General features: G+C 43.3%; 1 pseudogene; it reads right to left on the reverse strand.

Moving 5' to 3' along the window:
- Nucleotides 1-492: 492 nt before the first annotated feature.
- LOC115064531 lies at nt 493-592 on the reverse strand (annotated as a pseudogene).
- Nucleotides 593-17494: the final 16902 nt, after the last annotated feature.

The raw sequence follows: 17494 nt of genomic DNA on the forward strand, positions 1-17494 counted from the left end.
GCTTATTATAAATGTGTTCAGCCCTGCCTTGGAAGGGTGATGGTTCTAGACTTATTAGACACCACTGTCTCTACCCTATGAGCCATCCCCAGTGGCTCACCACCTTTGCTAAGTATGCCATTCTGAGTGCCTACCCACCGCACAGGCTATCACTTAACTGGAATGGCCAGTCCCAGAGAACAGGGACATGCCATACCTAGAACTATGGTAGAGGCTCAGAAAACAAAGAGCATCATTGTCTCTCTTCCAGAGAAGCCTCTATTGTTCTAGAAAAACAGTTTCCCACAAGTTCAAGCCAGAAACCCAGCTATAACCCACATCAAGAGGACAACAGAGGCAATCAAGATTACAGAGGAGCAACTCAGACTCGAGTTTGTCTGGAAACTGCTAAGTAGGCCCTCTCGATGTCGGTGCCACCTTCTCCTCAAGTCTGGCAGTTTGAGGAAGGGCTGTGCGTTCTTTAACATGTGTTATGCAGATAACTTTGGACCCAAAATAATGGAACATTTCAGTGTGGCATCCTTGCTCAGGGGCCACACTAATCTCCCCTATACCATTGTTGTTTGGCTACATGTGCCACCGAAGTGGGCACTCTAGATTTCTTCTTAATCTGGGTTCAGGTATTTTGGTGAAATAATAGGCTTCTTACAACCAGCCAGTTTCAACCTTAATCCGATATGAAGGCAATGTAGTGGAATATTACATTGAAATAAAAATGAAGGAACCAAGTGTTTAAACATTTGTTTCCCAACTGGTGCTGCTGCTGTCCCAGATGCTGTGGGAGCTTTAGCGGTGGTGTCTAGCTGGCAGAAGTGGGTTGCCGTGGTGAACCTTTGAACGAAGCTCCCTCTGGCTCCTGGGGTGGACAGCTGTCATCCAGTGTACACTCCCTCTGCCATGATAGTCTACCCAAGCGTGTAGGGCTAAGAAACTAATGGTTGAGCCCTGTGAAACGGTGAGACCAAACATCTCCCCTCACTTTGAGTTGTTTCTGTCAGAGTTTTTTTGGTCAAGGCAGTGTAAAAATAGCTCGCACACCTTACAACTCTCTTTACCAAGCAGGTGTCGGTGTGAGAAAAGAACCGCACTGATAATAACCAAATGCGCATGCGTGCCCTTGTTTTCCTCCTCTGGTCACTCTTGTTACTTTCTTTGGCACTTTCCTTTCCCTGAACGGAAAACTCTTAAGTGTGAGCCTCCTCTTCCTGACACTCGGCTCTTTTCTATATTTCCACTCATCCTTTCTGGAAACTTCTGTCTTCAGAATGTAATTACGACTCTGGGCTGATGACTTTCCACACATGAGGTCTGAAAGCCTAAACCACCCGCCCTCCAACAGTCTCGCAGCCATCTGTCCCAGAATGGCCCACCCTCCACACTGAACTCATTTTCTCCTCCACCAAACCAGCTGACCCTTGCAAATTCCTCAGTTCCATCTAGCGCTTTCCTGGCAATCAAAACCTCATTGTTTCGTGCGGCCTTTTTCTCTTTCATCTTCTACATCCAATTGCTCCTCAAACCATCTCATCTGCTTCTCAAGACAGATGAAACTTCAGGCAGCAGGTACAGGGAGCCCTTGACAGCGGCAGGGACGTCACAGGGATGTAGTTAGCTTGATTTTGAATACAGGTCTGATTGTGATGTGCACCGGATACTGGAATAAGAAGTGAGCACTCCGCTACATTTTCAAAGTCTGAGAAACCAGATTTGGTTCTGAGTCCTGGTTCTTAATAGCCATGAGATCTTCAGGCAAACGCCTGCTCCCTCTGTGCTTTGTAAAGTCTGGCAATAATGCCCACCCTGCAGGAAATATTAGCTCTGCCCATTTCTACCACCAGCTCACTTCAAACCCCATCTTCCAACTGCTGGACTGTCACCATCTGAGCTCGTTTACTGTATAAGCAGCCTGGACATTCCAAGCAATACCGCCAACCATGTCACTGCGATACGGCCCACGGCTGTCAAAGGCTCCCTACGTAGCAAACGGTTGGTGTACATATTTGTAGATATGACACTAAGAATCATCAAGTCTGGGCTGGCAAGATGGCTCAGAAACTAGGTAAGGGTGCTTGCCACGAGACCCCAGTGACCTGAGTTCAATCCCCAGAACATACATAATGGTGGTTAGAGAGGTCCTCTGACCTCCTCCACAGGCATGCTATGGCACATGTGACTACCATCCCCTCCCCCACCCCTACAGGTATGCACAATCATGTAAGAAATAAAAATTTTAGAATGGAATCTCCATGTCCCACTCTATTCAATAAAGTGACTCCCCGCTCTCCAAAGGATGATTTTACTAATCCCCTTCAAGCCTACTCAAAGGCTCCTCCAGTCCAGTCTGGAACACACTTCACTTCTGTCAGTTTATTAACGCCACCCTGCAGGCTACCCCGCCACCCTGCAGGTTACCTCTCTGCCGGCTACCTCTGCTCCATGTCCCCCAGTAGCTCTGAGCTCTGCTGAGCTCTAGGACTTTATTCTATGCCCCATTTTGAAGTGATGATTCTGTGTTTCTTTCCAAGACTTAACTGCTTAATCTAAAGTTGCAGCATTATATCAACTAAGAAAGCAGGCCAGTTTCTAGGGAGTAAGGCTCCTGTCTGCTACCGTCTCACCGGAGACTCTAGCATCCAGCACAATAGCACAAACATTATTTATTTATTTATTTTTTTGAGACAGGGTTTCTCTGTGTAGTTCTGACTGTCCTGGAACTCACTTTGTAGACCAGGCTGGCCTCGAACTCAGAAATCCACCTGCCTCTGCCTCCCGAGTGCTGGGATTAAAGGCGTGCGCCACCACCGCCCGGCGCACAAACATTATTTACTATGGGATGTATGGGATGTGCCACCGCTTGCTGTGGACACATTAATTACCTTTGGTTGTTATTAGACAGGTTTCAAATATAGCAATCCCCAAAGAGTAACAACAGATTTTAACTTTTAAAATGTGACCATATTGTCCTATTGAACTCAAACTTCCTTTAAATGAAGCTTTGTAAATGCCACTGAAATCTAACTTAAGATTTCATGCCTGTCCCTTTCCACTAGAGGTACCCATTTAGATGGCATTCTTATTAAAACTTTATTTATAAATGGGACATAGATATTACTTGAAAAAATTTAAGTTTACCTATAATCCCAGCTCTCAGGTGACTAAGGTTGGAGAATCAGGAGTTCAAAGACAGCCTTGGCTACATCAATATTTCAAAGTCAACAGAAACTACATGAGGTGAAACTACTGTTTCAAAAAGTCAAGAAAAAAGTGGTTTTACCCATAAATGTTATGTCACATTTACATAAAAACATTTATTCATATGCTATTTCTTTTCAACTGGCTATTAGATTTTAAGATCCTGTCTCCATCAATCACACAGTGATATGGCCTTGTCTCCTCTATGTTGCACGATCTCCGTTGTACAGCTCAGCGCTCATATATTTATCCCAATGCTGACAAACATGTACGTGGCTTCCATCTGTCTGCTATCATAAGCAGTATAGCTAGGAACATTCTGAAGGATGGAAGGCAGCCTGCTTCAGTAAATAAACCCACATGTAGTCTGTGGTTGTTAAACAACACATTATGTGTGTGTCTAGCTTTAAAACTTTCACATAGTCTAATCATGTCTCAGTTGATGTGGCATAAGGAGAAGAAGATCCTGCACACTGAAGACTGAGGCAAGGGGACTGTGAGTTCAAAACTACCCTGAGCTTCACAGCAATTCCTGTAACAACCAGACAAGCAAAGCGACAACACTCGGTTCCCCAGTGCCAGAGTAGTGACTTTTTTTTCTGAACTCTACCAATCCCAACATATTACTAATCAATGTATTCAACACTGTCTACCAATATATCACGGGTAATATTTAACAACAATAAAAAATGAGAAATTAGTGCATATATCTAGGTAAACATCTCTCCGCTTAGCCCAAAGCTTTTAAATGTTCAATCAGCCCTCACTGAATTAACATTATTGAGTTGATCAGCTTCAGACATTATTCTAGAACTTGGGGATCAAAGGTAAGTAAGGCAGAGGCTGCTCCCCAGACTATGTGCTTGTTCTAGGACAGTCAGAGCGACATGGTGAGACCCTGTCTTGAAAAACCAGGGCAGGGGGAACAGTAGCCAAATTGGCAAACACAAAATATACCACAGGGTGACATTTGCTGTGCTGTTAGATGGGGTATGGTATAATTCAAGGCATTCCCTGCAACTAGAGTCCAGGAGAACTTAACTTCTCCAAGTGAAGAAACAAATGTGTAAATTTCAGTTAATTTTTGTCAATATTAACTTAAATGTTAAAAGCCACATGTGACTAGTGCTTACTGTGAAGGGCAACAAAGGTTGTCTAGGATCATGGTAAGAGTGGCTGTCCAGCGCCAACCCACCCACAAAACCTTTGACCCAAAATTTTCTCTGGATACAAGATATGCAGGATAAAGATGAAACAGAGATTGAGGGAATGGCCAACCAATGACTGGCCGGACTTGAGATCCATCCCATGGGAGAGAGCCAATCCCTGACACTTTTAATGATACTCCACTATGCCTGTAGAGAGGAGCCTAGCATAACTGTCACCTGAGAGGCTCCATCTAACAGCTGATGGAAACAGATGCAGAGACGAACAGACAAACAATAAGCAGAGCTCAGGAAATCTTGTGGAAGAGTTGTGGGAAGGACTGAGGGAGCTGGAGGGGTCAAGGAATCTACAAGAAAACCCACAAAGCCAACAAAACGAGGCCCATGGGGCTCACAGAGACAAAACCACCAACCAAAAAGTTTGCATGGTCTGGTCCTAGTCCCCCTATACATATGTAGTGGATGTGCATCTTGGTTGTCAATTGGAGCAGGGACTTGGTGGGAGGGGCTGTGTCTGACTCAGACTCTGTTGCCTGCCTTTGGATGCCTTTTGCCTAGCTGGGCTGCCTTTTTAGACCTCAGGAGGAGAGGGAGGAGAGTATTGCCTTGTTCTTGATGTGCGAGGATAGGTTGGTACCCCTGGGAGAGTGGGAAGAGAGATGTGGATAGGGGGTCCCTCTTCTCTGAGGAGAAAAGAAGGAAGGAATGAGGGAAGGGGTGGGAGGATGGGACTTGGAGGAGAGGAGGAAGGGGGACTTCAATAGGGATGTAAAATGAATAGATAGACAGATGGACAGACAGACAGGCAAACAAACAAACAAAAGGTCAGGAATAGTGGCTGTCCAGACATGCTGAACCTAAGGAGGCTGCAGCCACTGCAGCCTCCTGCATCTGCTGACACTTGGAAGAGAGCCTAATTAGTTTGGGTTGTTACTTGCAAAATACAGCTGGTTTCTGCTGATGGAAAAGTTGGGCGTGGAGAGGTGATGATACAGAGGAGCGGGAAATGAAAAGGAGGCATCTTGGGGGAAATGTGAGGTGATAGGAAGCAGGACACAAGAGGAAGGTCTGGTCTTGTGTCCATGGTGAATCCCCTCACCAGGGAGCGGCAACAGGAGCACAGAAGCTGTGAGCTGCAGGCAGGGCCAGGATAATGAGGAAGCGGAGGCCCCTTGCTGGGCTCCCCTCAGAGAAGAGCTTTGGGAAAGCAGGAACAGATCAGACAGGGAGGAGAGTTAGGAGGAAAGACAGGGTAGTGGCCACTTTGGAGAACAGCTGTGTAACAGAACCGCTAACAGTCTTGAGTCCCATTTTCGAATTTGTGGTTGTGAGTTTTTCATGTTAACACACAGTATGGCTAATTTTGATTTTTTTTTTCCCGGCAACTTTTTTTTTTTTTTTTTTTTTTTTAATGACACCTGGGAGTTTGTGCTGAGAAAACACTGAGCACTGGGCTACATCCAAACCTGGCTTCTTCAGCAATTTTAGCTGATTGGGGACAGGCACACAGCTAGCCTGTTTGTTAGCAGAATGAAGGAGAGCCGGAGGGACAGGGGAGTTCGGTACGTTTGCAAGGAAGTTATTACACATGAAATCTAAGTTGATTCAGGAAGGAAATGAGAGCATGAAACTGATGACAGTGAGTAATAAAGCCTGCAAATCCAAACTAAAACATGAATAGGGTTAGTGTTCGGGTTTGGTGGCTTTTATTGACCCTGACAACCTGATCCTAGAGTTTACGTGAAGGTACCAAGGATTAAGAACATTCAGGGGTCTGGGGCCTTTGCTCCGTGGTACAGCACTTGTTCTGAATGGACCTGGTTCAATCCCTGGACAAAAAGGGAAAAAAAAAAAAAAAAAGACAATCATGACCCAGTAAATTGATGAAGAACCAAGCTGTGGGACCCCAGGATTTACTTTTTAAAATATAGTAATTATCATAACACAAAATGGATCACAGAGAAAAATGTAGTACTGGCTGCACATAGCTAATAGAAGGCAGAACTTACAAGAGGTGCACTGCCTACATTTCAGGTGGATGTATACACAGGGTAGGGCTGTGGGTCATATGGAAGTTCTACTTTAACTTGTGAGGAACTTCCATACTGCTTTACATAAAGGCAGTGCCAAGTTCTGTCCCCAGCAACATCTTTTTGATAATAGCTATTCTAACAGGTGTAAAGTGAATCTCACTAATTTTCTTTATTTCCCTGACAACTGGTGATAAAGAGCATTTCTGATCTACTTAGCCATTCTAACGTTTTCTGTTGGAACCCCTCTATTTGGGTCGTTTGCGCATTTTTAAATCAGGTCATTTGTTTTCTCACTATGAAGTTGTTTGGAACATTAGCTCTTTTTACCAGGTATGTGCTTTGAAAATGATTTCTCCCTGTCTGGGAGTCAGTCTCTCCACTCTGCTCCAGGCTGTGCGGAAACTTTTACATGGATATAACCCAATTCGTGTAACTGAATTTTTTTTCCATTTTATTGAAAGTTTCATAGTGTACATAATGGATGTTAGGTGTTCTCGCCCTCCCGTGTCCTCTCTCACCCCGCCTTCCCACTGAATCCCTTCTTTTTTCCAGCATTCCCTACCCCTTCTTTCGTGGCTTCTTTTTCTTATCCTGGGAAGTTATTTACTGCAGCAAGGGCAACTTACCCTTCAGTGGCTATACTACAGAAGAAAATGGCTATCCTGCTCCCTAGATAGTAACTTCCATAGACTCTCAGAGAGGGGGTGGACCCTCATCTGCCCCTCCACAGTGAAATATTGACTGGTATATGAATGGATTCTTTAATGTATATCAACATGCATGGATACTGGGACATATAACTAATGAGTCATGTCTCGGCTACATTTGTTAAATATCAATTTGAACAGGTACTCAATGTTGTAATCTGGCATTAAAGAACTCTCCTCAAATTAAAGTTAACCCCTTAATATAAGGGTAATTCTTGCAGAGTAATTGGATAATTTTTGAGTCACTAATCTTATTGTTATCCAACTTATTCCTTTTGCCAGTTATTTCTAAAGATATCATAGGAAATGTTAAAGATGTTAATGAAACCCTTAACCTACAGACACCCATAGGTCACTTCTCATCAGTCTGTTTCTTTAAGTAATTCACCTGACGAGACACATTTATAGAATCACATATCAAAACTGTCCGTTCAACTGATCACATTGCCCGGGATTGAAACCCACGAGCAGCTGTCTTTAGAAAGAACAGCGGCCCTCCCCGCACCTGTGGCTCCTCTTTCATAGCTCCGGTTTACACACAAACACCCAGAGCTCAAGAGCAGCAAGTGGGAAAAATCTCACAAACACACATTACGCTTTAACCTGCACACCACTCTGAGCAGTGGGATAGAATCTGTACTGTGCTCTCCAACCTGAGCAGGATCTGTGTTGTCCCTTGGTCCGTACGTCTGTGCCACATCTGTCACCTGCCCGTGAAGGTTACTTTTCCTGTTGCCATGAACGATGTACCCTTCGGTACCCTTCGCTGCTTCCCGGCTTTCTACTCAGATGGAGGCTGCAGCCCCTGGAAGGGATCACCGACACTCGAGACAGGTCCCCCCACCTCAGTTAACCCTCCCTGGGATCACTTTCACAGTCAAAAGTTTTGTCCCTTCTGGGTTTCTGAATCCTGCCATCCATCTGTCACTTTAAAGCTTTCTCAGTTATCAGATTCAATGTCAGGGTATCTATCACAGAGCTTGTGTGTGCATAACTATAATACCACGTTAACAGGAGTCATTAAGCACAAGAGCTTATAATTATTCTGTTTTATTAGTAGTTATTGCTATTAATACCTTTATGTATCTAATTCATAAATTAAACATTGGCATGATTGTATACAGGGAAGATCTATAGTTTATATAGGGTCTAGTAAGTACTATCTATGGTTTTTATTGGTACCCACTTCGGAGTCCTAGAGTACATTCTTGGTGGCTAAGTGAGGACCATTCTTACTTCTGTCTGAGAGCCAGGGGACTTACTCAAATCCAGTCAGGCCCTGGAGAGATGACCCAGGGGTCAAGAACACTGACTACTCTTTCAGGAGATCCAAAATACCCTATTCTGACCTCCAGGGATCCCAGGCACACGTGGTACACAGACATACATGTAGGCAAAACACCCATACACATATAATATTACAATAATGATAATGACTACTGTTATTTTTTCTTTATGAACTATCCAGGTTAAGGTTTAGGAGATAATTTGACACTTTGGACATCTTTGGTGACTCTAGGCACTTCTGTGTATTGTAGTATTAGCAACTTGTAAAAGTATATGGTTTAAGTTTGTCCTGTAGAAATATTGATTACTCCAAATTATTGGTTACTTCTAAGCCTTCTAAATCTTGATTCTACATGAATAAAGCATTATCCTAAGAACGGTGGCTCTGGGAAACACCTAAGCCTGTAATGGAGGTTTCAACTCCTCAGACGCCATTAGTAGCTTGGCCTTGCAAAGGGTTATACTGACCATCGCAGTCATTCAGCAGATTTTGTTTAAGATCAGAGAAGTTGAAAAGCACCTAGAACCCAGAGTTTATAAGCATACCAGCAGCACTGACACTGAAGTCGGAGTTGGTAAAGAGAGGGTAGTGACTAAGATTGCTCCTTTGAAAAGGGATTTGATGCTGAAACAAAGACAGGAACAGCAAAAACAGGTCCAGTCTGCTTCCTAGTGCAAGAATAGATGTCCAGACGTGATGGCAGACTTAGACATTTAAATGGAACGTGAATAAGGAAGGGTTTTTGTTTTTGTATTTCTTTTTTTTTTTTAGAAGAAAGCTGGCAATAAGTCCAGGAATTTCTCTGGGTGCCTGCGACTTCCTTCCATCAACACACAGACCCTGCATCCTCTCCCTTACGTCTCTTATTACTTCTAAAGATAAAACGACTTCAAACACTTTGGCTCCATGAGGGATGCAATAAATAAACATGTTTTCCTGCTTAACAAAGGTATAGTCTCTGGGAAGTGATCCACTACTTTAAAAGATGGAGAATGTCTGATGTGTATAGAATAATGCACTCTAAGGGGGGTGCCCTGGAACTCTGGATGCTCCTCTGCATCTTTACAAGAAGGTGGTTATCAGACATCTTAGGCTGGCTCATCCACACCCACTCACAGTGTACTCCTTCCTGGAGACCCCTTCCTTCCATAGAAGATCGTATATGCTGAATAATATGTCTCAGTTCCTGTGAAGCCTGTGTGGATATACATTGTGCACATACACTGAAAAACTAAGACTTTTCTTGCCATTTACAGAGTTGAATAAAAATCACAAATAAATCCTTACTGTGAATAAATTCACTCTGTGGTGTATTCAACAGTCAGCAAACACATAAAAATACTAGATGCAAGATACGATGAAAGATGGAACTGGGGTGATAAGCATGGCCATGCCCTAGCCCCAAAGACTCTCACAGGTTATTTAGGAAAAGAGCTCACATTCAAAGGTTTAGAAGGCTGGAGAAGAACCAAGAGGGAGTGATTCACAGTGTTCTGGGATGAGTAAAAGAGAGAAAACCCCACCATGTGCTGACTGCTTACGCTGACCCAAGAAAGGAGTTAAGGCTCCCAAAGACACAGAGAAAACAGGGGCTTTGGATGACGCATGGACAAGCATATCTCTCCCAGGGTGGAGGTCTTGCTTGTCACTGCTAGACAGAAACTCATCTCAGACACCAGTCCTTCTTCCCCAGACACTTCAAATCCGGCATCACTGCAGCAGTTACTGTACCCACGCTTGTCTCTTCCACCAAGACAACAGTCTTCCTTGGCCTTGTTCAGGCATTAAGTCAGCCTTCAGTATCTTAGCCATTGACCTCAGGCTCTGTTGCTTAAGTCACTGAATCATTGCCCCTCCTCAACAGACGACTGGAGAAGAAAAACAAAATAGAAATGATCTACTCATCTTTTCTTTTCATTCACCCTGAAAAAACAAAACAAAACAAAACAAAACACTAACCTTGAGCTATTTGGAGACAACCATAATAAATTTTACACAAGAAAGTTAGAATCCCAATCAATCAAAATGGCAGTTTAATATGATAGAAAAATTCGAACAGGCAAATACCTAGCAATTTGGTTAGTAGATTATAGTGCATTAATATGTATAGTGCGTCAGCATGTCAGAAGATTACTCAGCCCTAAAGAGACCATTAGGATGACTACATATGGCACATGGGAAAATAAAACACAAACTGGTGAATATGTTATACTTACAGAAAAATACGAACACTTGAAAGTGACATTTAAAGTTCTAAGGAGTAATTAGAGTAGAGAAATAGTCAATTTTAAAAGTGCTACTATAGTTATCTTTTTGTTTGGGGGTGGTTAAAGAGACCAGCTGTGATCTGACTAGTTGCTCGATTCACAGCCACCGCATTCATTGTCCTTCACAATCTCTGTCAATAGAGGCAGCCTGTGACCTCAAAGAGCTACCCTCAAAGAGCTAGTATCCAACACTAAAACTCTCATATTCTATGTTTTATAATTTAAAAATAACAAATCTACAACCTCTAAGACTAGTCTTCTTATTTTTACTATTTTTGGACCCTGGTTCTCCACTGATACATCACTGACCACCACAAGAAGATAATGCAATAATGAGAACCACAGCCAACCTTCATCCCTCTGACTCCAATCCCTCAGACAACTTACTTCAGCTCTCGGGACTTTGTTCTCTCACTACCGAGAGGAGGTGACAGTAATGGAACTCACTTCACATAATGTCACTGAGGTCTAATGAGATGATGCACTGAGCTGGGCCCACAGTCTGTGCCCAAGCATTGATAACTCTTTCCTACCCACACACTTTCACAAGTGCCATGGGTGATGTGACTCTTCCTGACACCCTTTATAGAGTTCTTATTCTCTCCTAAGCTAAGAAACTGATGGATTCTTTACATTTTTACTTATGTGTTTGTGTGTGTATGCTTGTGTGTATGTGCAACCTGTGTGTGCAGTGCTCACAGAAGCCAGAAGAGGGGTCAAAACCCCTGGAACTGAAGTTACATGCAGCTATGAGCTGCCCGACTTGAGTACTGAGAGCCTGGGACCCCTGCAAGAGCGGAGAGCACTCCTAACTTCTGAGCCACTCTCAACTCTAGCATTCAGTCCTGACTATGAGCTTCTCATAAGCTTTTCTTCATATCTTTTAAGTCAAGCAGCTCTCTAGGAAAGGTACTTTTTCTTCCTCCCCTTTCAACTGTATGTTTATTGTATCCTTTAGAAGCACTCTACGCATTTTCAAGTAAAACTGTTTATGGGCATGTGTACTGACTGGTTTTGTGTGTCAACTTGACACAGGCTGGAGTTATCACAGAGAAAGGAGCTTCAGGTGAGAACATGCCTCCATGAGATCCAGCTGTGAGGTATTTTGTCAATTAGCAATCAAGGGGGGAGGGCCCCTTGTGGGTGGTGCCATCCTGGGCTAGTAGTTCTATAAGAAAGCAAGCTGAGCAAGCCAGGGGAAGCAAGCCAGAAAGTGACATCCCTCCGTGGCCTCTGCATCAGCTCCTGCTTCCTGACTTGCTTGAGTTCCAGTCCTGACTTCCTTTGATGATAAACAGCAACATGGAAGTGTAAGCTGAGTAAATCCTTTCCTCCCAAACTTGCTTCTTGGTCATGATGTTTTGTGCAGGAATAGAAACCCTGACTAAGACAGACATGCATATCAGATTTTAACCTGGGCTGGAACACACCAGATACACTATACTGCAAGTTGCTTATATCAATAACACATTAAAGATAGTTTCACATCAACGCAAACAGCACTGCAATTTTTGTTCATAGTTATATGATTTCCCCCAGTAGTGAGGAATCCTAGCTTCTTAAAAACTAGTCCCATATACATACTCATGTAAGGTTTCTAATGTTTTGAGTTACAGAGACGGCTCAGAAGTTCTCAGCACTCACGCTGAGTGGGTCACGTGCCTATAACTCCAGATGCCCTGGATCAGACCTCCAAAGGCACCTACACACATGTGCACATAACCCTACACACATGTATGCATGTCATTTAAAGTAAAATAAATCTTTAAGGATATTTTGTTTGTCCATTACTATAAACATACTGGAATTGATAACCTTAGCACTCCTCTCTCTCTCTCTCTCTCTCTCTCTCTATATATATATATATATATATACATATATATATTTATAAATACCTCAAAATGAATAAATAATTTTGTGCTCTCCTTTTTCTACATACCATATATTATGGAAGCATTAGAAACTAAGAATAGATAACCTTAGTAACACCGGTACCAAGGGGAAGTGTCATTTTGATTAATCATGACTCCAGCCTCTGTGAGTACAAAACACATTAGAGCTGTCTTGACAAAGCCCCCAGCAGTTTACAGAATTCTGCAGAAATAATGAAATAAGGAAAAAGATCCTAACACTGCCTGTGCTTGGCAAACCCTTTCTGTCTGGATGCTCCCGTGTTGCCGTTGGAGCTGTCAAGAGACAACACTGGAGGTCAGCTTTTCTGTCAGCGACCATGTGAGAGGGCCTGTGAGGGCCCTAGAAAACAAGCTGTTGCTCAAAGCACACACACATCATCTGAATGTGTCACACTGTCCCCCAGAGGCGACATCCGTGCATCTTCTTCAAGCTCCTCCTCGTTTGTCCAGTGTCAGCAAATCTTATCTTGCAGTCAAGGTTTGACAGAGCATGAGTCTGGTGTTTGCTTCCTCTGCGTCCTTCAAGGGTGTCAAAGAACAGCTCCTGCACCTACTCTCTCACAGGTCTTTCAAAAATACCTTTCCATCCAAGCCTCTGTCACCAACATCCTGTAAGAACTGACCACGGAGGTTTAGTTGTGCAAGCAAGGACAGGAAATCCTGGAGATTGACATGAGAACTTCCCTTCCTGCACGGTGTCACCGGTTCATTTTGCTAATTACAAGTTCACATGTTTTAATTTGTGTCTCTTTGTATAACACTTGCATGTTAATAAAAGTGAAAATGAAGGCTGTTTTCAAGGATTCAGATGTTTATCAGCTTATCCATGCTCTAATTGCCTAAGGCCCAGAAAGAGACAGAAGCAAAGGTTTGCTGGGCTCCTCTGAACAGAGCTGAGAATCCACAGGGCTTTAGAGATAAGTCCTGATGCTAACAGAACCTAAGAACCAAACCAGCTTTTTCCAGGTCCAGAGTTTCACACTGTCCTTTTAAATGGCAGGCACCACTGCACAGATTGATGGGCAGGCCAGATCTCTGCAGCATTGCTGGCGTCCCTCACTCAAAGTCCAGTGTTGGGGGCAAGCATTCATTCTCAGCTCACTAATGTTAAAGACTAAGCGTTGCTTGCTGTGGCTGCCCAAGGCCAAAACAATACTGTGAACAAAACCAGATACTGTCCCCCTTGGGAAGCCTGCATCCCAGGTGCATGGTGGTACCCAAATATACACATAGAGGACTGTAAGAAAAAATTATACCCTAAAGACTAAGTTGGAAAATCTTAACAAGTCAGGAGTGGTATGCCAACATCCACCTCCTCCTGATGTTTTGCTACGGTTTTGTAAAATTTTCCCATGGGGAGTCAGTGGAGATTCCATGGGATCTGTCTGTGTTATTTGTACCACAACTATCTCAATAATTCCATAGATGTAAAGGGAAGGTCAAGGTTTTATTCAGGGCTGTCAAGTAAGGATTTACTGAAAAGGCCAGAGAGCGAAGTCCTGAAATAGAGGACAGAGCAAGGTGTGAGACAACTCAAGGTCATCGTGCACCTGACAGAGGGACCAAAGAATCAGCCGCAGAGCCTAAGAGACAGCTATCAATGAGGAGGGTGGCCAGAGAGGGGCAGGTGGCCAGGTAGGATGAGGGCACACACTGTAGACCTTGGCATCCATTCTGAGAGGCCAAGGGGCAGTGTCATTAGAAGGGATACTGCATCATCCAAAGACAGTAAAAGCAGTAAGTGGAGCATAGATTCAGAAGGCTGGCGGCGCCATCAGTTCAGACCAAGGAACATGTCTCTCCTGACTGAAACCCACTCACCCAGCAACTTTTCTGGTTCTCCAGATTTTTTCTTTTTTTCTGAGACCAAGTCTCATGTGCTTGGATTATAATCACGAGCGCTGGCATGGTTGGCACATATTCAAATACTTTTAGTTAATCGGGGTTGGGTTGTAGCTCAGTTGGTGGAGTGCTTACCTCACATGCAAAGACCCCGGGCTCAAGTCCCCAGCACAGCGTAAACTGTATATGGTAGCACAGGCTGGGATCCTAGTACTTGGGATCCTTAGTTACACAGGGAGTTTGCTACCAGCCTGTAAGCTATAGAGTGAAACTCTCTCAAAACAAGCAAACAAACAAACAAACAAACAAACACCTTAAAGTACTGTAGGCTTATTAATGACTTTGAGTGTGTGACTGTTTGTCTAGTATGTATGTGTGTGTCCCACATTATACCTGGTGCCCTCAGATGTCAGAGAGGGCATCAGGTCCTCTGGAACTAGAAATACAGGTGGTTGTGAGCCACCATGTAGGTGCTGAGAACCAAACCTGTATTCTCTGCAATAGCAGCAAGTACTCTTAGCACAGAGCCATTCTCCAGCCTCTCAAATCTCTCTCTCTCTCTCCCCTAGAACATTTAAAATACATGAACACTGAACATAGCTCCATCCACGGAATTTTGCTTAAAATTGTAATGATGGCTACTAAAATCAGAGGACAGTCGCTCAGGGAAGCTACAGGGCACCCTGTTCCTTTGAAATACTAGCATGTTTCGCCTATTCCCGGAGGCCTTTTGTAAATTTTAATTAAAATGATTGTAATGTTTTTCTGTTGTAACAGTGCCTCCTGAACTTGGTATTTGTTGTAGCTATATGACGCTGAAGCATCTGTTGGTACTGCGAAAAGTAAAAGACAAAGAAGAGTCTCTTATGAATCCTGTCTTCTTCAAGGAGCTCTACTTTCACTTATTTATTTATTGGGTTTCACTATGTGCTCTAAGATGCCTTTGAGCTTCTAATCCTCCTGCCTCAGCCCCCGAAGTACTGGGATTAGAGGCAAGTGTCAATATTCCCAGCCTAAATTTTAAGTTAACGTACTCATAAGGCAGTCTTCAGAATCAAATATTATTTTATTGTAAGTTTGCCATTCATTTTCATTAAAACTTTAACATATTTAAGTTACTTTGAGGATAACAAATTTTATTAGCATCTAATAATTTATTTTTGTATTCTGTTCGTTGTTTACATTTTATAAATGTATAGTTTACCTCATCATTCCTTTTATGTGGAATATATTAAATATGTTGCTCTTGTGATTTATATTTTAATTTTAAGATCTGGGAATGTAATACTATCATTCATTCTTATACATTTGTGTTATATAAAATGAAGAGACACTAAACATTCCATTGTTCATCTAAAAATGCTAACACCACGATGGGTGCAGTTCTCTACACTGGTGGAACGTCTTAGTCAGGGTTTGTACTCCTACACAAAACATCATGACCAAAATGCAAGTTGGGGAGGAAAGTGTTTATCCAGCTTACACTTCCACATTGTTTGTTGGTCATCACCAAAGGAAGTCAGGACAAGAACTCAGACAGGGCAGGAACTTGGAGGCAGGAGCTGAAGCAGAGGCCATGGAGGGGTGCTGCTTACTGGCTTGCTTCCCCTGGCTTGCTCAACCTGCTTTCTTATAGAACTCAGGACCACCAGCCCAGGGATGGAACCACCCACCATGGGCTAGGCCCTCCCCCACCTTGATCACTAATTGAGAAAATGCCTTACAGCTGGATCTCATGGAGGCAGTTCCTCAAGGGAGGCTCCTTTCTCAGTGATAACTCCAGCGTGTGTCAAGTTGACACACAAAACCAGCCAGTACATGGTCCCTCAGCACAAAGGAGTCTGAAGAAAGAAGGTGGCAAAATTGAGGTCAGCATGGGCTCCATAGCAAGACAATACCCCAAAACAAACGAAAAACTGAACAAAGTTTTTCACCCTCACCCTCACGAACATTCATCAGCATGATGTGTAATGCTCAAAGCAAATTTGGGAGGATAGAATCAGATTTAAAACACAAAATTAAGAAATTAGGAAAGGTCTGAATTTGTAAGACTTTCCTGTGTAGCCATAATTGATGAACCGGCATCAGAACAATACTTTGGGAACAAATAAATATAAAATTGAACAAAATATTCAGAGGGACAATTTCAAGTGATGGGCTGACCCCTGCACAGTAGGATCATGATCCTCAGAACAAGAACTGGGTCCTCTGAGAATGGAGGTGAAGCCACTGCCATGCTGCCTTTTGACTGGGAGGCACATTCCAGGGTTAAGGCAAGAAGGCGACAGGAAACACAACAGGGTGGCCAAGTCCAGGAGGAGGCGCTCACACAGCAGAAACTCCAGAAGTCTACAGCCAGTGTCTCTAAGAAAGGAGCTGAGGGACTGGAAAGATGGCCCATTGGTTAAAAGCACTTGCTCTTACAGAGGACCCAGGCTTGGTTCCCAGCACCCACATGGTGCCTTGCAACCACCTGTAACTCTGGCTTCAGGGGATCCATGTCCTCTGCTGGCCTCCAACTGGTACCAGGTACACACACATACATGCAGGCAAAACACCCAAGCCTATAAAATAATAAAATAAAAATCTTAAAAGACACACGTTATAAAACACAGTGTCTCCACGGAGATGAAATTGAAAAAGGTATAATCAATAAACAACAAAGGAGAAAATGGAAATGTTAAACCACTCAGTTGAAAAGAATAGAAAATAAAAAGAAAACAAACAGCGAAATGACAGATTTAATCCAAAGTAAACCAGTAACTACACTGAGTAGACACAAACTCTTGGGGTAAAAAGCAGAGGTTTTTAAATGAGAGCTTTTCCAAAGCATAATCTAATTGCTTGCGATTGACACAGTGGCTCATAAAGAACAGCGAGGCTGCCTGAGACTCAAACCATGACTGTATACAGAAGGACTCCTTGTTTCAAATCGCCTCTCTCCCCAAGCTCCTCCTTCTGCTATCCTCCGGTAACTCAATGTATCTTTCTAAACTTTCTTGTTATTTTGAGACAAAGTCTCACTGTGTAACCCAGACTAGCTTCAAACTTCCAACGCTCCTGCCTCAGAGTCCTGCGTCAAAGGT

Source organism: Mus pahari, chromosome 7 (assembly GCF_900095145.1).
Source record: "Mus pahari chromosome 7, PAHARI_EIJ_v1.1, whole genome shotgun sequence".
NCBI classification, from domain to species: domain Eukaryota; kingdom Metazoa; phylum Chordata; class Mammalia; order Rodentia; family Muridae; genus Mus; species Mus pahari.